The following is a 23,678-nucleotide window of genomic DNA, read 5'->3' on the forward strand; positions in this document are numbered from 1 at the left end:
CTCAATGGATGAGGAAGAGATGTGTTTATAGTATTTTCCTAAATGTCATGACATTGGGCACAGTTTGCATCTAAGCCGATAGGGAGTTCCAAGGAGATGATGCGGCTCCAGAAAAAGCTTTGTGAAGAGCTTGAGCAGAATTACCCTTGAGTGGTTTGAGGTTTGGCATGGTTCTGCTTCTCAAGCATCTTTGATCTCCAGATATGATGTGAAAATTGGCATGATAAGGAGGACGGCTCATATGTCTGACTAAATACCTGAGTCGAATGAGTTTAAATTTTAGTCTTGCCTTGAATGGGAACTAGTGGAGATTCTTTATGATGGATGTAATGTGGTTGAAATTTCTTATTTGTGTCCTAATTTGCATAAGATTCACCTTCGACAAGTTATTGAATGCAAATTCCTGCTTTTATATAGGAAGTAGTGGGAATTCATCCCACAGCTTCACTCCAGCACTCTTCTACCATGGTAATCGATAAGCTGATAATTAAGTGCATCGTGAGCCATATGGGCGTGATCATAGGACATATCTTCTATTGCCTAGCCCTCTACTTCCAACCATCCTATCAAAGGTAGCCAAAATTTACTTCTTTTTTTCCCCAGGTCTGCTGCATCCAATCTTGCAGTGCCATTTATGGATTGTTGCCAGAGGTGGGTGATCACTAACCCACTTTTTAAAGATCTACCTAGGTGCCAATAACATTGAATAAAACAATAATTTTGTCTGGTCTCTATTAACTCCTGTTGGCACATCTGGTATCCCAAAAAAGACTAGAGATAGACTTACCTGAATTGGTATGTGAAGAATGTCGGATAAAGCCTTACTCAGGTCTTTCCAAAATATTTGCACTCCTGAGCATTCCGCAAACTTATGCACATCATCTGCTTTAATTAGCCAACATTTTTCACAGGCTACCACTCCACCTTTACCAATCTTCGACAGCCTGAGTGGAGCCCAGTATGCCCTATGGAGTGAAAAAATATGATTCCTACTTAAATTGGCAGGTTTACTCACACTATAAAGCAGACTGAATGATACTTCCCATAACCTTCAGGTGTAATGGCTGGGAAAAAAGTAGCCTTGTATGCCAACGATTTTATGATTTATCCGTCAGATTTACAGGCTACAGTTCCATTAATTGATAAGTTGGCTACAGATTTTGGCAAGGTAGCCAGTTATGATGTTAATAATGATAACACAGAGATAATGACCGGGAATATTAAGGGAGGAAATTAGCTGGTTAAGAGTTGAGATGAGATATCTAGGGTTAGAATAGCTCAAGATATTGTGAGACTCCCTGAGAAGAATTTTATAAAGATTAGAAAAGATGCTTGTAACTTGATGCCGGGCTGTTCTCACTTACCTTTAACAATTTTTGGTAGAGCTAATTTGGGGAAAATGGTTATTCTCCCAAAGTTTACCTTTCTATTTTCTGTAATACTGTTACCCTTTAAGACTGAGTGGTCAGATACACTACAAGGAAGGATAGCCAGCATCATTTGGGCGTCAAAAGGGTCACATATGGCAAGGAAGACACTAAGGAGATAAAAAGAGAATGGCTTTCTAGCCCTTCCAGATCTACAATACTATGCTTGAGCGTTTTTTATGAAGAATGGGAAAATGCTGCTGCATAGACTGCTCAGCTCAGAAATAGACAGAATGTTCAGTGCTATGCTAAAAGATACAAGGGGTAGTGAGTATGGTTTTATGCATAAATATCCAGATTCTAGGTACTTCAAGAAGGTGATACTGGAAGTGTTGCAATGTATGGCGGAATTGTATTACCACATTAAGAAAAGCACAAAACCTGCCTATTTCAGCATTCTTGCCTCTATTTGGGAGTTTGGGAGTCCCTGGGTCCCCGGAATTGTCCAAGGACGAACTGGAGCTTCCACTAAAATAAGCCAGCATTTAAAGATGGGAGTATTTAGTTAGTGAAGGAAAACTAATAACTTGGGAGGTGTGCCAGGAGATAACCAACAACACGGTTGCAACATTGAAATACCTCCAAATACAGAGTTGGTTTCAGTCTCTCAGCACAAAGGTAGGTGGATCCAATCAACTGCAAGAAAAACTAACTCTAGGTGTACAAAAGGCTACAGTATGGCTGATGATTGATATGACCAAGGGGACCTTCACATTGCCGCAAGAGCTGTGGGAAAAACACTTGCTGGAGCCCCAGCTGGAAAGCTTGTGGTTGAAATTTATTGTGGAAGACAGAAGACAAGCCATGCTGTGAAAAATTGCCCTAATTAGAGCCAGAACGCCTTTTGGGATGCCAGCCAACCCAGCATTTCCTAACACGTGTGCAGTGGTATTTAGTAAAGCTGATAAAAGGAATTCTTTGATCTTCTTAAGGTGAACAATCCAAAAGTTGACTGATCTGGAAATTCTATTTAAATGTGGCATACATGTTTTGACGGAGAAACCCAATTATTTGGCAGAGGTGTGCAGTGATATGTCAAAACCATCTTCTTCGAGTTTATCAAGCAGTAAGTAGTCCAACTTATTTATTTTGTTTCCTAGTCTCTGGGAGAAGAGGATGAATTTGGTTTTGGAATAATTCAGCTGCAAGAAGTTGATAGACATCCAGGGCCTGATTCACAAAGGTAAACCTACACTTTTGTGAAAGTTTGCAGTTTTTGAATACACAAAGGCATTCTATGAGAGTATCTTTATGACAGCCTATCTTTTTAGATGCGGAGTCTCTGCCATGGGTGCAGAGACTCCACAGTCGTAAAGATACTACTCGTAAAATCAGGCCCCCAGTGCCAAAGTTCGGCACGGGGGAGGCAGTGAATGTGTAAATCGGAATTTCTCTGAATGCATGAATTGTAGGCAGAACAATTGGAAAACAGTGAGCATTGAGTTCTCTATGTTGGCAACTGGTACTGTCTGCATTTCATACAATAATTCAGAGACATTCAGTATTACATGTGTTAACACCTCAAATGCAAAAATTGACACACGGCTGTTTGCTGAGACAGTGCAGCACTTTCTTGAGTTGGCCCCTAATCTCCTTCTGTCCTGGATTCAGAAACTCTTTCCAAAGCAGTAACCCCACACCTTTGCCAGGTGATACCGTGTGGTTCCAGCCACTGCTCAGAGCCACATCCAGACATGACTACTGAGGCCTTCATACAACACTGTAAAGTGCTCTGCTTTTCTTCAAGGTCTGTGTTTTTCTTCCTTCCTCTTTTGAGGTTGTATTTTTTTTATTCACCGTGAGACTACCAGAAGCAGGACATTTTGAAAAGCAAACTCTTCAAGCCAGCATGTCTATTTTTAGAGGAGTGTCTCTCTAGGAGGCACTTTGCATTATCCCTATAATGTACAGCAGTGGGTACTTTCCCCAATATATAAAGCTGACATTGTTTTTCTTAACCTTTTCATTGCCCTTACGATGTATACATGCATCATAAAACTTATATGCCAAGCCCTGTGGGCAACCCTTACTCCACTTAACAAAAGGCCATGTGAAGTAGGGGTTAACTACCCATTTAGGGCTGGGCGTAAGGGTTTATCACAGCCAGTCCCCATTGCACACAGCTTTAAGACACATCCTCACGTGCAGCACAGGCCATGCACAATGCGGTTGCAGTTTCAAACACACAGCAGAGCAGCAGGCCTCTCCTGATACTGCACATCCCCCTTGTCCCAAGTTGTCCGAAATTGTAATTATACTGTGTGCATTAAACCAAGCACCTGCCGCTCCCAAGGTGTGACCTGACGGTTAGACAGACTTCTAAAAACGCACAAGTGGTAGTGCACCACAAACTTAAAGTCCACTCATATATACGTCCACTCCATTTTGCATATAGTTTAGTACATCTTTATTTTCTTTTTTCATTGGTGATATAATAAAAACAAGACAGACAACACATTTCATTCGCCATTTGTGAACTTTTTCAAGGCAATTGTAGTAGTGCATCAAATAGGTATAGTCTTTGCCCATGTTAAGCTTGATCCCTTAAATACACCAGATCTTCAGGTTTCCTGCTGATAAGGCTTATTCAGCCTGTAACATTACGGGCGAGATGTACAGGAGTGCATCACTATATTTCAGTGCTTATTGACACAAATAAAGGTGTCTTAGATGGAGGCCTATTAGGTGACCGGGGCTCAATTAACCTTATCAGCAGGAAACATGAGGATCCGGTGTAATTAAGGGATCAAGCTTATGAGTGAAGACTACATCTATTTGCTGCACTACTTCAGTTACCGTGATAAAGTTCACGCAGAAGGCCAGTCTTCTACCTGAGCTTCCTCCTGCTCCAAGGATTCCCCTAGAGTTAGATCCAAGGAGAAAAGACATCAGAGGAAGAGACATTGCTCTCCTTTGATATTTAGAAGCATGATATCAAGGAGCAGAGCGTTGAAGACTAGACACATACCTAGTTGCTAGCTGGCATCAGGTACAACATCAAGACACTCAACAGCGAAAGAACCCAGACGGTCGCCTTTGAGAACACAGATGATGTCAAAAACAACTCCTTCAACTGTAAGACCACAGTCGTCGACATTGAACCCACTTCCATCAACGGCAAATTTACTCCCCTCAACGTCGAGACTGCCTCTGCCTACGCTGATACCACAGTCTACTTTAAAACCACTTCAGTCAACATCAAAATCATCTCAGTCGACACTGAAGCCACTTTCATTAATATCAATACTTCCAACTTTAATGTCAAAGTCATCACAGCCTCCAAAAGTGACATATAGGGCAAAATAGTTGTCACCATCTATGCAACTATCTTCTAAATAGTCACAGGAGCTTCGACCAGAGAAACCTGCCCCTCCAGGACCTGAGTACTTCCAAACATATTCTCAATCACGTCACATGCCAGATATAGCATTTTCTGGTACAGCTTCACCAGAGGGAGCCACACCACCTAACGTTTCTCCAGGTTCAGTAACATCATCTAGGCTGTCACCTGGAATCTCCCCAGGTCTCCTTCCGTCCTCACAAGACCACAGGACAGTCCACATTTGACTCATGGACATCGCTCTAAAGATTCAGAGAAAGGCGCCATTCGTCTCACTCTAGATCAAGAAGAACTAGTACAAGCTGTCACAGAAGGTTACGATCTTGACTCAGAACATGGTCTACTTCATGGACAACAACCTCAAGATATTCCATCAAAGATTATACTCCAACTTTCTCTAACACCCCTCCATTAAGAGTTTCTCCAATTGATGACTTGAGAACTTTTAATGAGTTGCTAGTAAGAGGTGCAACAAAGTTGAACATTCCTGTGCCAGCTATCACTGCATCTAAATCTGTCATCTTTGAGACCTTACATCAAAGAACATCATCAAGACCTCTCATCTAGGTTCTTCTTGAGCCTGCAATGCAGTTATTCCGGACACCTGCATCTATAAGGTAGCTTCATCTAGGCTCTTGCAGAAGTATAAGTGTCCTGACCAAGATCCCCTGTTTCTCAGGGCAGATCCAACACCGGATTCGGTAACTGAGTCTGCAGCAAGGAACTCCCGCATAGTAGTACCTTAGTCTTCCATACCACAGGATAAGGAAAGAAAAAGAATAGACCCTCTGGAAAGGTAAATGAGTAGAACTTCAGCTTCTACAATGAAAGCAGCAAGTTCCAATGCCCCTTTAGGGAGATATGATAGATCTCTTTGGGACTCCTTCCAAAGGATTAAAGACAAACTTCGTAAGGAAGACAGACAAGATTTTGTGGAAGTCATTAACAAAGGAATGCTAGTATCAAATCATATAATTGGTTCAGTTGCTGACATTTGAAATGTATCTTCCCATGGTTATTGCCATGGTATTTGTGCTAGGAGATCCTAATGGCTTAGACTAACAGATCTACAACCAGAAGTGGAAACGAGAATCCTGAAAGTGCCATTCTCAGGAAGCACGCTGTTCATATCTCACGCAGATGACGAAGTGTCATGGATGTAGACTGACTTGGTCACCTTAAAAGCTATGAGCCTCAAAAAGAAAAAAATAATTTAGAAAGAGGTACAGGCCTTATGACGGGGATGACACTATCCTCAGTGGGTTCAAACCCCTCACTGGTCACACCACTAGCTGCAATACCAGCAGAAACAGTCATGCCATTGAGGGAGTAGGGTTTCTATACCTCAGTTTTCTGGTATAATCATTTAATAACCCCCGCCTCTTGTCATGTTGACCTTTGACTGTGGATGAAGAGAAATAAGGAGCCATCATCTGAATAAATTCATAGCAACAATTATTAGACCTTTAGCTCGGTCAATAAAGAGAATTCATCTGAGTTAAAGGGTTTTATTTTTAATTTAAAATTTTCATCATTTAGTAGTTCAGTATTAATCTTTACATCTCAGCATTAGTTAATATTTATAAAAATTTTTAACCAATGTAATTGATTTTAGGAGTACATTATACACAATGCATTCATCACAGTATGATAGTATAGTCAATCAAGAGCACATTTTACCAGTGGACCAGTGCATCATAGACAGTAATGAAAGTTTCGACAGGAGACATTGGTTCTTTTTTTTACATCATCAACAAGCAACTCAAGTAACAAGTGCAACTAGCAGGACACTAACATTTCTATTCTTCAAGATTTATGCAGCCTGAATGGAGGATATTTGTGGCACAGGTTGGAAATCTGTTATAGTGTTACTTCACGTGCAGACAGGCAGATGAAGGCATTGGGAGAGAGAACTCCGAACATGGTACAAGGAAAGAGGGGGTGCATGCTCAAAGGGCCACAGCAATGAGAAACGAAGGAGGAGTAGACGGGGGAAAGGAAGAGAGGAGAGTTAAAAGGGGAAGTGGAAGCAGAGAGGAGAGAGCAGCTGCCCTAGGTGCATAAGTTGGCTAATGATGCATAATCATACTTTGCTCTTGGGTCCCTCCTCTCCAGGTTCCTCAGAGAGGACCTGCAGTTCATGCACAAGGACATCCCATTCCAGTACAATGGGAACCCTGTGCAAGCCTTTGACCTCTTCTTTGCATAGTGCCACCCTGATTGAGTCCTACTCCACTTCAGTGTTGGCACAAACCAATAGGGCTGACAGAATTCATGTGATTTTTTTTTGTATGTGCATCTTTTATGACCAAATGGTCGAAATAAAGATTGGAAAAAAAAATGAAAATGAAATAGGGCATACTAGGAAGGTGTGCATCCTTCCATTTCATGGCTATGGCCCTCTTAGTTATAATTAAGGCCAAGTATAAATCTATTTATGACAACTCCTCATCTCCTGTACCTGTACCTGTACAGCCCCAACAGACCCACCTCTATGGTGCACAAATCCTCTCTTCCTGTGGTCGTCACCACGACGTCTAGGACTGGCCCCCACAATAGATGTACCCGAATGGTTCCAATACATGTGTGCCATGTCTGCTACTCCGGAACCACACATAGGGCACGCTGATTCTCTCTTTTGTATATTATTTGCAAACGCATGGGCTTGAGGTAAGCTCTGTGTTAAAGGTTGTGTTGAATGTATTGGAATTTTGCAATGCAGGAAAGTTTACATGGGTAGATGAGTGTCCTATCAAACTCTTTTTGTGTCAGCTTGCGATCAATGTCCCATTCCCAATGTTGTCTTATAGATTGCATCAGATCCCGCGGTGTAGGGGCCATTGCATGTGTGAACCACGTGATAAGGTGTTGACCACCGCCAATCACATGGATCGCGTGTATCAGCGGATGGGTGTCTGTTTAAGTGTCCATGATGTACCGTCGCCGCTGCAATTCATCCAGAAGTGTTCTCTGTGCCAAGAAATGGCCTAGATGGATTGCACGATGCCCACATAATTGTTCAAAGGGCATAAGGGCACTGTTTTGGAACAGGGCCTCCAATGCATCCAACCCCTCCGGTTCCCAGGGCTACACCAACCATTTCCCAGAAAGGTCGTAGTGATGCAACACGGATCTCCAATGTGTATGGTGTCAGGGTCAGAGTTAGACGGAGGCTCCTAGCGTAGCTGGTGAATGCTATGGCCAGTAGCTAATTATGGTGTGTGGGGAGTTTACCAGATGGTAAAAACAAGTCATAAATCACTTGGGTGGCTTGGTTCAGTGTGGGTAAGTCCAGTTTGACCAGATGCTGTCCTGCCAACCAGCGTGGCAGCCACTGCAACTGTGCTATTCATAATAATGTTCAGAATTGGGAGCTCCTAAACCCCCATATCAACTGGCAGCTGGAGCTTCTGCAGTGCGACCCCTCTATGCTCCTTGTTCCATATAAAGGACCCCAGCATACTGTGTGAGGTATGTAAGGTTGAACTTGCTATGTGAACTGATAGATTATGGAAGTAGTAAAGGAGTTGGGGGAGCATCACCATCTTAAAAAGCAAGACTCTTCCCTGCACGAAACGTGGCAAAATGCTCCTAAAGGCCATCCACGGCCTTAAGGAGGCGATTGCCCTGGTAATATTACCGTCTATTAAATCTTGGGTGTTGTGGTATATATGAATACTGACATAACAGAAGTTAGACAGCTCCCATCTCACCTGTTGGGGTCCTACCATGAGGAGCTGCGACAGGCATGCTGGGATCACTGGGAACAGGCAGGTCTTGATCCAATTCACTCCCAGATCCGAGACGCTCCAGAACTGCTTGAGTATCAGTTCAATGCCTCTGAGCCCCTGTTTGATGTCCCATATGTAAACAAGAACATCATCCGCATATAGGGAGACTGCATGAAGCTCAGTTCCCAGAAGGATACCTCCCTCCTTCCTGGCACGCCACAGCCATTGGCTAGTGGAAATAAAAACAGCGACAGCAGACCTCCCTGGCATGTACCTCGACTGATCTCAAAGGAGGCCAAGATAAGCTGGCCTGTCTTGACCCTGGCTGTGGGGTCAGTGTAGAATAGATGAATGAGGTGAAGCAATCTCACCGGAAGCTCAAACCGCGAGAGCGCAGCAAACATGTATTCCCAATCAACTGCATTGAATGCTAGTTTTAGGTCTATCACCAAACAAGCGGCAAAGGGCCAGTGAGAGGGAGGCCTACGTATGTTAAGGGTAGTTGAGCGATGAGTAAAAAAAACATTCTGACCCGTATTCACCAGCAGCGGCATATATTCCACCAGGCTGCCAGCTATGGCTTTGCTGAGAATCGTATAGTCTGTGGCTAACATTAACAGGAGCAGTATGATGACACTTCAAGTGGGCCTTTTTCTAGTTTCAGTAGCTATACTATAAGGGACTCACAAAGCCTCTGTGGCAGCATCCTCTCCTATAAGGCCGTCTGATAGATCTCTAACAATTTAGGGACTAGGATATCAAGTCAAGTCAAAAAAGTCTTTATTGCGAATATTTCATCATAAAAGACATACTAACATTTCATCATATACATTTTTAAAAAAATAATACAGATATAAAATGACACAATAAGCCTAAAAACCAGATAAATAAGTTTCACAATTAAAAACAACAATAATAAAAAGATATTAAATGTGCAATTTTACAATGACTTGATCTATTAAAACCTGTACCGTGAAAGTCTCAGCATATTTGGGGCCAGATAATTAAGGACTAATCCTCCGGTTCCGTAAGAGCCATGCCCAACTAATAAATTTATCGTTACAACAAACAAATGATGGACGGAATGCTGACAATGCAGACATTCTCCCCCAGTCAAGAGATCTGGGTTAAATCCATCGTTCTTTTGCCCACTATGCCACCCCAGTTCAGACATGGCCATATGCAAATCAGTCTTGACCCTGTGCCTCATGGGAACAGTCCAGCCCGAACTGCCAAGCCATGTCTTCCCTGGACTGGAATCAAGCATGCTAGGACCGGTTTCTGGCTATCAGCCGTCATCAGCCAGGATAGCTTGACTCCAGTGGCATAGTGAGCACGGGACCCACGTCTGGGCATACCCATCCCACTTAGGGCGAAAAGCGTTACAACAAACAAATGATGGACGGAATGCTGACAATGCAGACATTCTCCCCCAGTCAAGAGATCTGGGTTAAATCCATCGTTCTTTTGCCCACTACGCCACCCCAGTTCAGACATGGCCATATGCAAATCAGTCTTGACCCTGTGCCTCATGGGAACAGTCCAGCCCGAACTGCCAAGCCATGTCTTCCCTGGACCGGAATCAAGCATCCTAGGACCGGTTTCTGGCTATCAGCCGTCATCAGCCAGGATAGCTTGACTCCAGTGGCGTAGTGAGCACGGGACCCACGTCTGGGCATACCCATCCCACTTAGGGCGAAAAGCGTTACAACAAACAAATGATGGACGGAATGCTGACAATACAGACATTCTCCCCCAGTCAAGAGATCTGGGTTAAATCCATCGTTCTTTTGCCCACTACGCCACCCCAGTCTAAACTGGGGTGGTGTAGCACAGGGTCAAGACTGATTTGCATATGGCCATGTCTAAACTGGGGTGGTGTAGCGGGCAAAAGAACAATGGATTTAACCCAGATCTCTTGACTGGGGGAGAATGTCTGCATTGTCAGCATTCCGTCCATCATTTGTTTGTTGTAACGCTTTTCGCCCTAAGTGGGATGGGTACTCCCAGACGTGGGACCCGTGCTCACTACGCCACTGGAGTCAAGCTATCCTGGCTGATGACGGCTGATAGCCAGAAACCAGTCCTAGGATGCTTGATTCCGGTCCAGGGAAGACATGGCTTGGCAGTTCGGGCTGGACTGTTCCCATGAGGCACAGGGTCAAGACTGATTTGCATATGGCCATGTCTAAACTGGGGTGGTGTAGCGGGCAAAGGAACGATGGATTTAACCCAGATCTCTTGACTGGGGGAGAATGTCTGCATTGTCATCATTCCGTCCATCATTTGTTTGTTGTAACAACTAATAAATTTAGCCACACCAGTAACCGCAAAACTTGATATATCATACTTCAATTTTCTACTGGCAGTCTGCGCTGATCTAACTCCCAGTTTGCGGCATACAGGGCGTAACCACAGCCGTCTTGGATGGATATACTCTGGGCAAACAAAGAGAAAGTGATCAACAGTTTCTATCATATCCTCACAATGGGGACATTTATCATTACCCGATGTATTCCAACTTTATGTGAAACAACGTAACGGAAGGGTGCCAAGTCTAAACTGATGATAGAGTTTTCGGTCCTGCAGCTTTGTTATTATGTCCCAATACACTTCGAAAACGGAATCATCCTTAGTAGCCAAGTATGTTATGGTCAAGGAACCACCAGTCAGGGAAGCAAAGCGTTTAGCTTTAACCCATTGCCAATAAGTATCCCTGAAGATCTTATTCGGGGGGGAAAACAGCCGTCTCAGGGTTGATCCACAACTCTCCCATTCCCATATCAGTCAGAATAATTTAGATTTCAGACAGCCAGCTGATTCTATGAGAACCCCCAAGGGCTTTGACTTCTAACAATGCCTTGGCATATAGGGACAATTCTGGGGTGGTCCATAAGCGTCGCCATAGCGCCAGCGGCCTATACCGCACCATATCCTCAACAGGCTGACAGCCTAGGTCATATAGGAGGGGTATACGTGGGGATGATTGTGGTAACCCTACTGCAGACCTAAGAAATTTATTTTGTGCCACCCTCAGGGAATCCAATTTGCTAAACCCCCATAGTTCAGCACCATACATTACCGCTGGAAGAATTTTAGACCCATATATTTTAATCAGTGGAGCGATAGGTTTGGTTATGGAATGCCTATGTTCTTTGAGTAAGGCTCCACCTAATTGGATATGCTTAAGGGTGTAAAGATCAATCTGGGACTTCCAGCTTAGGTTGTCACAAAAAGTGACCCCCAAGTAGGTGAAGGTGGATGTCTGTTCCAGAATGGCTCCTCCCATTTCGACCCTAGCCTTTACTGGTCTAGCACCACGAAGGACCATAAACTTGGTCTTCCCCACATTTACCTCAAGCTCATGTTCGCGGCAAAACAACTCAAAACGGGATAGGGCTAACTGTAGCCCCTGTCGCATCTTAGATATTAGGAGAGTGTCATCCGCGAACATGAGCAGGGGGACCTTCATACCAGCTAAAGAGGGTGCGTCTGTCGGAAAGTTGGAAAAATAATTAATAACCCCATTAATAAACAAAGAAAACAGGGTGGGGGCCAGTACGCATCCTTGTCTTACCCCCTAAGACACCTCAAATCTTGCTGTCACCTCCCCTGGTCTCCCCCAGCGAACCTGGGCATATGTGTGTTCATGTAAATTAATCAACAGCCTCAGTAGTTCTGGTGGCATAGCCATCGCCCGGAGGACTTCCCACAGTTTGCGCCTTGGGACAGAATCGAATGCAGACCTAAGGTCCACAAAGGCTGCAAAAAGCATGCCACCCCCAAGATGTACTTCCTTCCAATATGATAGGGTAAACCTGAAAGCTTGGTCAATGGTTCCGACATGCGTCCGAAAGCCCGCCTGTAAGGGTGTTAAGATGTCAGTTTCAGAAATCCAACTCTGGATACGACCCAATAACAGACGAGCTATAATTTTTTGAGCAGCATCTATAAGACTAATCGGGTGATAGTTGGCCGGGGCAGAGCGATCACCTTTCTTATAGATCGGCAATATCTCTGCCCCGAACCAAGAATCCGGAACCGTTGCTCCACCAGCCAGGGCATTAGCTAGAATGGTCAAATAGGGGACCCATAGGTCCTGCTCCTGCTTGAATATGTCTGCGGGAATACAGTCAGGTCCCGGGGCTTTACCACTCGGAAGAGATTTCAAGATTGTCTTTACCTCACTGGGAGCAAACTGTAAAACTTCTTCACCCGCTACATGACCAAGTAACACTTTCTAGCCTATCCCTGGACTTAAACTGATTTTCAAAAAAGCTGACCCAGTGTTCAGGATCAACATGGGTTACCGAGGTCATATCCAGCGGGTTCCTGCCCCATTTGAGGAGGTGCCAAAATTGGCACATGTTTCTACCCTCACAAGCCTCATTTAACTCGCTCCAACGGGTTTCATCCCATTTTTTCTTGGCTTTTGTTTGGGTGGATTTATACGCAATTCTACAACTCCTAATGCTATCTGGTAGCCTAGATTTAATAGCTATTAATAAAGCTTTACGAGACTCTCTACAACTTACATCATACCAGGAACTTTCCCTCAGAGGTTTGGTTTTACCATTGACAGGGAGGCTTTTAATAAAAAGGGATTTGAGCCCCACAAATAAATCTCTGTGGATATCCGGGATGCTACACTTAACCCCTTCCTCCGACTCGCATCTGGTCAGTTTATTCATAGCTATACTAACCAAATTCCTAATAGCAGCCCGTGCATTAGCATTAGAAGCAATCTTTGGCCAACGAACCCTTCTCTGATCATTAGTCAGCATACCATGCGCTTGCACGATACTACCATCATCAATAGGGGAGCCAGTGAAGCTACTATCTGATAATAACAACGTCAAGGGATATCATCATAAGCCTTATAAAGCTGTCAGGAAGATCATCCAGGACTGGAGTTTTGCAGGTGGCTAACCCTCATACTGCCACCTGCAGTTCCTACTCTGTTATAGGCTGCTGCAATTCCTCTTGGGCAGCTCAGTCAATGGAGGGTAGCTCAAGGGCCTCAAAGAAGGTATGTATGTGCATCCCTTGGGCAACGCTTTAGAGTTTTGCTTTATAGTATGACGTAAATGTGTCATGGATGCCCATCTGCTTAATGACTGCATTAGTTGGGGACTATCAGATCGCAGAAATCAACACTAGCAGATTCACACTACGTAGTAGTCAGGCCAACAGATGACTGGTCTTGTCTCCCTCAGCATGCATCCTGGCCTGATAGGCTCTGAAATCCAATTTTTGTAGCTGAACCATCAATTGGGCATGCCGCTTCCTTGCATCAGCGAGGGCACGGCTACCTGCTGAAGTCCCCTGAGCTTCCGCTTCTAGGACACACAGCGGCACCTCAAAATTGGTTAATTACCTATGTAGGTCTGTTCGTACCCCTACCATGGTATTGATACAGTACCCCATAGGACCACTTTCAGTGCCTCCCACGGTATTAATCTGGATGCCGCAGTGCCACAATTTTCTTCAGTGTAACAAGTTAGCATCCACCATGTCCTGTCCCAGAATACACTGTGCTCCAAGGTGACTGGTTGCAGTCTCCAGATGGGGACAGGTGGGTGGGGATTGCTCCAAGCTAGATTCAAAATCAGGGGATTGTGATTGGAGAAAGTCTGGCCTAAGTATTCTGCAGCCATTACTTGTGCGTGAATAGTTGGATGACAAAGAAACCGGTCCAGTCTGACATGTAAGTCATGGGGCTGGGAATAGTAGGAATATTCCCTCATGTCTGGATGTGATTATGCCAGGAATCTAAGAGGGACCAGTGTGCCATCCACTGTTTCAGTCCCGTCGCAGATGTCACTACAGGAGAGGTTGGTAGCGGGGTTTGGGAATGATCAAGGCCAGGGACTAATACGCTGTTAAAATTGCATCTGAGAAGCCATGGAATGAGCTCCCGCTTTGAAAGGAGGACTTTAATGTGGGCTAGAAAGGCTTGTTGTGATACATTCGCTGCATAAATGCTACCCAACAGTAGCAGATGCCCATCAAGTTGTCCCTCTACAAATACATATTGCTTCTTGAGGTCAATCTGCACCGCCATTGATTTGAAGGGGATCATTGGGTGTATTCATCTTAGCTCCCCGTGAGCAAACCCAGAGTACATGGAGCTAAAGCATTGCCTCGCCATTTCTTTTGTAGATGGACATCCTTCGCTCCTGCCACTTGCGTCTCCTGTAGAAATGCAATGTGAGCCTTGTGCCTGCGCAAATATTGTTGAATTAATGCCCCTTTTGCACTGTCCCAATTCCCTGTACATTTTAAGTGAGTACATGTAGGTTCGTCATGGTGCAGTGAAGAAATGGGGCCTGCAGACATCCCAGTTCTTATGAGTAGTATGATATGGGACCTGCATAAACAACTGGAACTTAATGCCCAACTCCCCTCTTCGGGCAATCGCCAAGTGGCGGTCACCGAAACATTGAACAAATAAAGGAACTCTTCTAGTGGAACCTCATAAAAGGTTCCTGTCTGGGAGGAAGTGAATAGCTCAAGTAAGGAGAGAAGGGCAAATAGCAGATGGAGCTGGTTCTCTAACTCCTATAGCTCAAGAAAAGTAAAACCAGGAAAAACCAGAGCTAACTGCACCTCTTGCTCTGTCCAACCCAAGTTGTTACCAACATGTTTCAATAATTATAGAACGTGCAAACATAAGTGTAAGGATTAGTGCTCTCGCTGGAGGGTTTCATGAACACATTGATAGCATAGATGCCAGTGAGAAAAAGGAGGGGGGATCAAATTAATAAGTCTGCAGTTTGCGGGGTAACATACAGCAGTGCAATTGCGGTGAAACTACTCGACGAGGCGATCGAGCCAGAGTCTGGCTGTGAGACATCAGTGAGTTGGAGAGGCGGGGGTAGCGGCACTGTTGCCAACAGTGCCACATCCATCAATGTGCCTGGCTGCTGGTCTCGTACTTGTGCCAGGGAGGGAGCTCCCTCCGCACGTGACCTCACCTTCTCCCGGGCTCGCCATTGCCCTGTGCGCTGCTTCTTCTCCATCCCAGATGGCTGAGTCAGTGTGGCCGGGGCACACGATGCGTAATGACGTTGTTCCAACCAGTCCAATGCATCCACGGGCTCCATGAAAAAGCAGCTGGCCTGGTTGGCTATTACTTTAAGCTTCGCTGGGTATAACAGAGAGCATGTGACACCTACCTCCCTCAGACATTTCTTAACACCCAAGAAGGATTCTCTCTGACGCTGCACCATTAAGGTCTAGTCTGGTAAAAGAAAGATGCAGGCATTTTCATACTGTAGGGGGTTTGCACACCGGACCGCCATCAGAATAGTTTCCTTGACTTTAATGTTCAGCAGGCGAAGCACCACCGGTCCTGGTAGTGATCCCAGTGGTCGTCTTGCCGAGACCCTATATGCCTGCTCCAACTGGTACTGCAGGGAGAGAGCTACTGGGGCCACCACCTGGGCAAGCCACCCTTGAAGAAGGAAACTGGAACCCAGCCCTCCACTCCCTCAGGAAATCCCACAACCCAGAGGCTGTTGTGGTGGGAGCAGCTCTCAGAGTCTTCAGCCTTGTCCTCCAACTCCCGCACCTTAGCCACCAGAGTGCGGCCTTGGCCCTCAAGATCTTTTACTTGGGTCTGTTGCTCACTGAGGGTGCCCTCCATCTGAACAACATAGCTGGTCAGCTTCTTCTGGTCATCCCTCAGCAGGTTCACGTCGATCACCGTAGCAACTATTTGTTTGCGTAGATCTTGATGTGCTTCCGCAGTGGCTGCCTGTGTCGTGTAGTTCCTAAAAATACATAGGATCTGTGCATTTGTTGGACATATACTAAGGGATTGGTGTCTAGACTGATATCGTACACCCCCACAGGATATGTCGGCATACAGACCAGCTAGCTCACAGTGCCACTATAAGCCCATTAACCCTACCAAGGAGCGGATACTTTCTGGCAACAATTGAACATGACAACCCTTGACCCTTCAGGGATCGTGGAAACAGTACAATACTATTCGCTCAGTCAATTGTGCTCACTTAGTCTCAGAGAGATACACAGAATAAACTTTGGGGATGTTTTCAATAAGCATTTATTGAACCAGTGCCACTCTAGTATAAAACATGTTTGCTGCGACAATCAGTAGACAGAATCAAATGTAAGAGATCACAAGCACCGACAGAGTAAACAGTAGATACATTTCTGCCATAGTTCTAAGAAACAAATATATACAGGCATATATAAGACCAGTAATCTTCGCATACTCCTACTAGGCGTACCCTACCTAAATGTACCTCCATATACCTTGCATGTATGTGGGTGTGAAGCCAAGAATCCCCTAATAAAGAGCCAACCCCATTACCTGATGGGAGAGAATAAAGGACCTTGTCTTGGTCACGGGTTGGACACCCCACAAGGAATGTTAGACTGCTGCGGGTTGAAGCCTCAGCGTGCAGGTACCTCTGTGTCAGTGTCAGCATAGAAGCATCTCTTCCATCTACCTAGTGAAGGTGCAGTTCTTTTATACCAAAAAGGTAACCTCAGGGGTTCTACCACAATTGATATGTTGTGAGTATGATTATGTAGAGGAGCCTAAATCAATAATTGTAATTATGTAAAGTAGCCCTGTCACCTGAGGATGAAGATAGCGATGACTTTTGCACAGAGTATGTTAATCCTGTTATGTACGCCATGTTCATGGGATTTAAGCTATGATGCTAAGAATCCTCATGCATAATAAATGAGGCTAGTTTCAAGGAAACCAATTGACATTTATTCAGCACATAACTGGGTGAAAGGCCATTGCTAGAACTGTAATGCAAAGCAAGGTAGGACAAATGTTGGTAAAAGGTGGCTTTGTAACTTAGGCATAGGTTAGGAAACATTTCACCAGGATTTTATCAAATTTGTCACCGATGGAGGGATCTCCACCCTCACGCATCTGGATAGCTTGAGAATTCGCCCCTTGGCAGTTCAATGAATAGGTCCACTCCTGCTGCCTCGCAGAGCAAAGTGTCCTCTAGACCCCACACCAGGGGAGCGCGGGCCGTCATCAACAATACCAGGCCTTCACAGCCCTGTGGGGATGCTGCACAGAGTGGAGAGGCACACCGTTAAGGGACCTGCCTCACCTCTCCACCCGCAGCAATGTCACAGCTGCAACGGGGTGTAACAAGGTCACAAGCCCCGGACCGCTGCCTCAATGCGCAGTGCCCTGCTCCTCTTGGGGAATGTCCATATTGCAGTTTATGTCCCCCGTGGCCCTGTCAGTACCAGCAAGCCCCTACAGGAGAGCACCCCAGACAGCTGCATTCACTTGTAGGCCCACGGTCCGTGCAGCAATTTTACCACTAGCCCCAAATATGTTCCCTGCCGGCAGGGTTACACTCCTGCCATCTGTGCGGGGGCAGGTCACCCAGCTTCTCCTCCGGGCCTGCAACATTGTTGCTGAGGCACCCCACATCCGGTGCTGGCCCCCTCAGAGTCTTTATTTTCTCACTGCAAGCCGCAACTGACCACTTCACGGCGAGGCTTGATCCTCGACCCCGTCACCACACCTTCATGGGGGGAGGGCTATATCATACAAGGAGAGCTGCCTCCAGGCTCCCACACCACCGCGGTGGTCCGGACAGGCACGCACATGCATTTCAATCCAGGCCCTGGACCAGATAGCCATAAGTCCTCCCATCTCCCAGGGAGCATCCAGTGAGCCACTGCAGCTTTTAGGGCCATTTAAGAGCTCCCCAGGTTCCTGGGAGCATCCCGCTCCATTCTGGGCACACAGTGCGGGTGTTTGTGCTGCAACAGCAGGATGGTAGGCTCTGGCTCCTGAGTCAGGACATGGAACAGTCCCAGCTCGTGTCCACTATCTTTGCATTAAAAGTTAATACAATCCTTTATTCACTATTTAATTAAAAAATAGATCAAGACAGTTGTTAGAATGACAGTCAGTATTGTAATAATACAACAAGCCTGTTCCATAAAGGAAAATTCCCCAATCTAAATTAGGTAATGTGAGAAATCAGTGTCAGTTCATATACCCATAAAGAGTTCTGATGAGAAAATCAATGCACAAGCATAAAGCCTTTGCATAATAAGCTGGTAAGTATTCTAAACTTCTAAATCAGCAGACTATCAATGGAAATAATGTTGACAACCTCTTATGAAGAGAGGTATCAGAAACCTAAAGATGAAACAGAGAGTCGGGGAAGGAATCTCCTAATCTAAGCTCTGCTCTAGGAACACGCACTAATAAAACATACAGTATTCCATGTTACAGCATTTTTTTTTGTTTTGCTCCTGGAATCCTCCAATAGGAATTCCGTAATTACTGGGAATAGGCAAATATAGCTTTGTGATCATCCCTCATAGAGAAAAGAAAGATGGCAGGCTAACTCTGCCATGAGTGCTCTCTTCTCTGTGCCCTTCCTCACCTACCCTGCCTGCTGTTTGGCTCTTCATGGCTCCGACCTTTGGAATAAGGTCTATATATGATGCAGAAGGCTTTCTCCTGGGGGCTCTTGGACAGCCTTGTCATCCCTTGGCATTTCCGTCTTCTTCAGAATTTCACCTTAAGCACCTCGAGCACTATGGCACCCTCTAAAATGAGTGCATCCCACGGAGGGCGAGAGATATGCTGTACAGCTACAGCTCAGGCCCCTGCAGTTGGCTCTCGAGCTACGATAGAGAAGGGTTCTCCCTCTAAAGTCGGTGGTCGATCCTGGAACTAGGTCAGCAGCTACTCTACTGCATGAACCTTTAGGGGAAGGATTTACCTCTGGTGCAGTGTTACCAATAGCTGATTTTTTGATGTGTGCAGTTGGAGCAGGGGAACTGGGCTATTCTCCCCCATACTGGCCTCTTCTCTCCCTCGGATACCTGGAAACATTGTATCAGCCATTGTATAAGCGACCCCTCCAGCTTCCATGCAACAAGGTAATTCTTCTACTTTGACTGATTGTCCTTCCAACTCCCCTGTCTTTTCTGCTGATGATATGGTACAGAGCACTGATATTGAGCTTTCTGATGTTAAAAGGGCTAAGGAGATTGAAGGCTCATTCCCAGCAATTGCTGCCATCCCCTCTCCCGAAGCACTTCACTGGCAGACAGTGGCCCCTGTGATAGCCTTGAAGTAGTCACTTTAGACACTAATCATCATTCAACTGCTGCATTTGCTCAAATTGACATTGTTGGAGGGGCACTGCATCTGCCCATGCTGAGGGGCCCAGGGAAAGAAGCTGGCTCAACTAGGTTGCAGTAAAAGCAGAAAAGGGTTGGATACCCAAGGAAGTTCCCAGCATGGCAATCAGATTGTCCCCTGAGCTAAATTCCTCTTCTGCAAAGGGTCACCTGTAAGGGGGAAAGAATAGGCCATAGCGTCCCAGCAGATCAATTGGATCCCATGTAGTCATTCTACGGGCCTCCAGGAAACTTTAATTAACAATCAGAATAATAAGCCAGACGCTTTTGCTGGTAACTCACCCACAACATGTTGCAGGCTCAACCAAGCTCTCTCAGAGGAAGACGATCAATGATCTTGGCCACCCTTTGATGAAACATGTCACAATAATACTCATCTTTGTCTTGATGATGCCCCTGTTGGGTAAAAAGCAATTGGTAACCCTAACGGTACCCGCTTTCCTTGCTCCACACCTGCTCTTCCAGCTACCTTTCCAATGCTTGAGCTGGCCTTATGTATGAAAATACAATTAATGCAGGTTCAACGATCGGAAGCACTACAACAAATGCTCAAGTGGCCGAGGTGACCGGGAAAGTTACAGCACTCTTTATACAGATTTTGGAGCATCAGTAGCGGGTCGCAGGCACTGAGGAACAGCCTTAGCAAGGACAATCGGAGATCATGAGAGTCGATTAGCTCTGATGCAATCCAAAATAGAGGACCTGGAAAATCACCAATGTCTCAGTAGCGGGTCATAGGCACTGAGGAGCAGCTTTAGCAAGGACAATCGGAGACGATTAGAGTCGATTAGCTCTGATGCAATCCAAAATAGTGGACCTGGAAAATCACCAATGTCTCAATACCGTAAGGGTTTTCGTTATCCCCGAAGGAAAGGAAGGGGATGACCCTCTGCAATTCATCATAAAGCTATTCATGAGAGCCTTACCGCATTTAGCAGATTGGTACATGGATTGTCAAATCCAACGTGCACACTACCTTCCACTAACCCACAATCTAACCAAAGCGAGTTAATTACACCCACGTCCAATTTTGATATTTGTGGGCAATATCTTGCTCAGACAGGCAATCTCTCTTAAAGCTAGTCCTACAGCCCCAATTACTATGGACTCAATGTCAGTGTTTGTTTGGTCGGTACACAGGTCTTTCTTCAAGAACCAGTTAAAAGTAAGATCATCAAGGACGGTCGGGTACAGATGTGCTATACTGTCAGACATGACTCGGATTCTCAGCCAATCGAAGGGGTCAACTCCTCCTGTCTGATTTAAATTTCTAATACTTAACTGTTATTGCTCCTAACTTTGGTTTAATGCTTTGATTTTGCTTATCTTCCTTTTTATGGCTTGTATCCTTTTGTTTCCTTTGCTGGTGGGGGGGGGTCTGGTGGTAGGTCACAAGGCTAGGGATCTCACAAGTGCTGTCCTTCCAGCTGACAGCCTAGAGGCGGCATGATTGTTTTTCTCAGAGTGAGGGGGAGGGGGTGCTCGGTGGGAATTTTTCTCTAATCTCGACGTTTGTTCAGACACATTATTCTGAGCGGGGTTTGCTGGGCTCTTGGGTTAGGCAGGGGAAAATGAGTCAGTTTTTCCTTTTTAAACACAATTAATCATTTGTTGTTTAGGTTCTCCAATTAGTGCGTGTTAGGTTGTTGATTGAAATTCTTTATTTCAGAAATCTTATTTAATCAATGCTGTTTTAGTGTGACATATCGTGGAGGTTCAAAGGTGTCTGCTCTCAGTTCATTAAGACCTTAATGTGATGCATTAGGCACGCTCTCTGAGTAGTAAATCCATTCAGGTACAAAATACCCGCAACAAGATACTCTTGCTCTTTTGGATCTCCTTGATGTCTTTTGACCATATTCTGTTTCACTTACTCCACTAGATTCTGATTCTTCGATGATGGTTTTTGGTACATGTTTAACTGACACACTTGGTCTCGATTGCCTCCTACAATTTGGCCTTTCCGATCTCTATATGGGTCTTTCTATTTTCACACTTGTTCCTTCACCCGCATAATTTGATTGCTGTAGTGATGTTTTGAGAGTTCCTTTATGCTCATCTCTCACTTCTTCTTCAGTGTGTGTTTCTACACCACTTTACAAGATTTTAGAAACTTGTACCAGTGTGAGATTTTGAGGTACATCACCCCACTCTGGTCCTTCAGGACGTACGGACACTGGTGCTCTCGTATTTTTCCTAAAGAACACTATTTCTTAATACGGATGCCTCACCCTCTGAGTGTTTGAGGCATGCACCCAATTAGGCATCCCAGTGCATTTGACTGCAGTGTTGGTAATAAAGATGACTTGGTAGGGGCCTTTCCACCTTGGCTCCATGCAGGATTTTCATACATGTTTCTTTACCAAAACCTAGTCACCCAGGTTTAGGTTGTGCCACTGCTCCTGATGTGGACTGGCTGTTGCAGCTAACACCTGGTGAGAAACAGAACGCACCACTTCAGCTAATCCTTTGCATTAACCGAGTATCATATCATCTGTGATATTTACAAGTGCATTTACAGGCACAGGAGGCAGTCTCATGGCACGGTCCATGAGGATTTTGTGTGGTGACAATCCAGTTTTCTTGTTAGGGGTACTTCAAAGTCTCATCAAAACCAATGGTAGGGCACTTGGTCATTTCAAAGAAGTGGGTGCACAAAGTTTGGCCAATTGTGATTTCTGCATACCATTCAGTTGTTCAGCTATCCTCAAAGCCTAAGACTATCACTACCATTTAACCTCTGTTTCACTTGAAGGGCCGCACATAGTATTCTAAGAACCTCGTTATTAAAATGAATCCCTCAGTCTGACTCCAGAGAAACTGGGAATGGGTTCATGTAATAGCAGCTTAGCTACAGTGAAACTGTCGTTCCTCTGTGTTGGGTAGGCGTCCACCCATTGGGAGAAAATGCACACTATAACTGTGACATACCTCAGCCCATTACAAACAAGTATTTCAATAAAGTCCAAATGCATCCTATTAAAGGGTCCTCCTGATCTTCCTATGTGACTCATGGTTACAGATGTACTCTTCCTACATTCATCTGCTGACATCCCACACACCTATGACATAGTTCTTTAGCTAAAACTCGGAATCAGTGATTAAAACAATTCTGCCTAAACAGTCTGACCACTGCATCCCTTCCAATGTGTGCAGGGCCGTGGAAATGTAGTGTCATGGGAAACAATAGGCTATCTGGCAACACTGGTCTTCCATTAACTGAAACTAAATGCCATTGGCATTTTTAACACATCCTGCTCTTATCCAACTTTGCTGTTCTGCTTCTGAAATATCTTCCTGCTGTCTTTTGATTTGCTCTCATATGTCAGCCATGAACAACAACATTGAAAAGGTAGTGTCTTCATCAGATTCATTTGTATATTCTCTGTTAAATGTGCACACGGCAAGTGCACAATACCATGCATCTTCATCAGCATATCGATCTCCAACTGTGACATAGTCATTGCCACTTCTGTGAGCTGCACATTTAACTGCAGCAATCTCTTGGGGTATCTGATAAACCTCTAACAATTTCATTACATATTCCCCGTTTCTCATTGGGGAGCCAGATGATGTCATAAATACCTTGGTCACTATAACATCCCAAAATCATGGACCACACCAAAGCCATATTGACTATCTGTAAATATAGCCATTCTCAATTGAGGTGAAAGATTTCACGCTCTTGTAAGGGCAATTAATTCTGTCACTTGTTCAGAGACACCTCAAAGCCAGGAGCTTCTACCACTTACTGAATTGTACAGACAGCAAAAGCTGCTTGCAGGTTTCCCTCATGGGCTCTTAGACCTGAGCTGTGCACAGAGATTACAGTCAGGTTAATCGGGAGGTTCATCTTTAATGTCTGGTCTTGGGTTGGTGCATAAATCTGTAACATCTAGGCAGTCATGTTCAACTTCATCTTCGTCAATTTCATTTTTCAGACAGTGCTACCAACGTAGCTGGATTCAGTGTTTGGCATCTTTTTAAAACAATATTGTCAGC

At 44.9% G+C, this 23,678-nt stretch overlaps 1 protein-coding gene across 1 annotated transcript in view; it reads left to right on the plus strand.

The window, feature by feature from the left end:
• The window catches only part of LOC146785466 (period circadian protein homolog 2-like), a 484,700-nt gene that overhangs the window by 366,842 nt on the left and 94,180 nt on the right, over positions 1 to 23,678 (plus strand). The window lies entirely within an intron of this gene.

This window comes from Triturus cristatus, chromosome 11 (assembly GCF_964204655.1).
Source record: "Triturus cristatus chromosome 11, aTriCri1.1, whole genome shotgun sequence".
NCBI classification, from domain to species: Eukaryota; Metazoa; Chordata; class Amphibia; order Caudata; family Salamandridae; genus Triturus; species Triturus cristatus.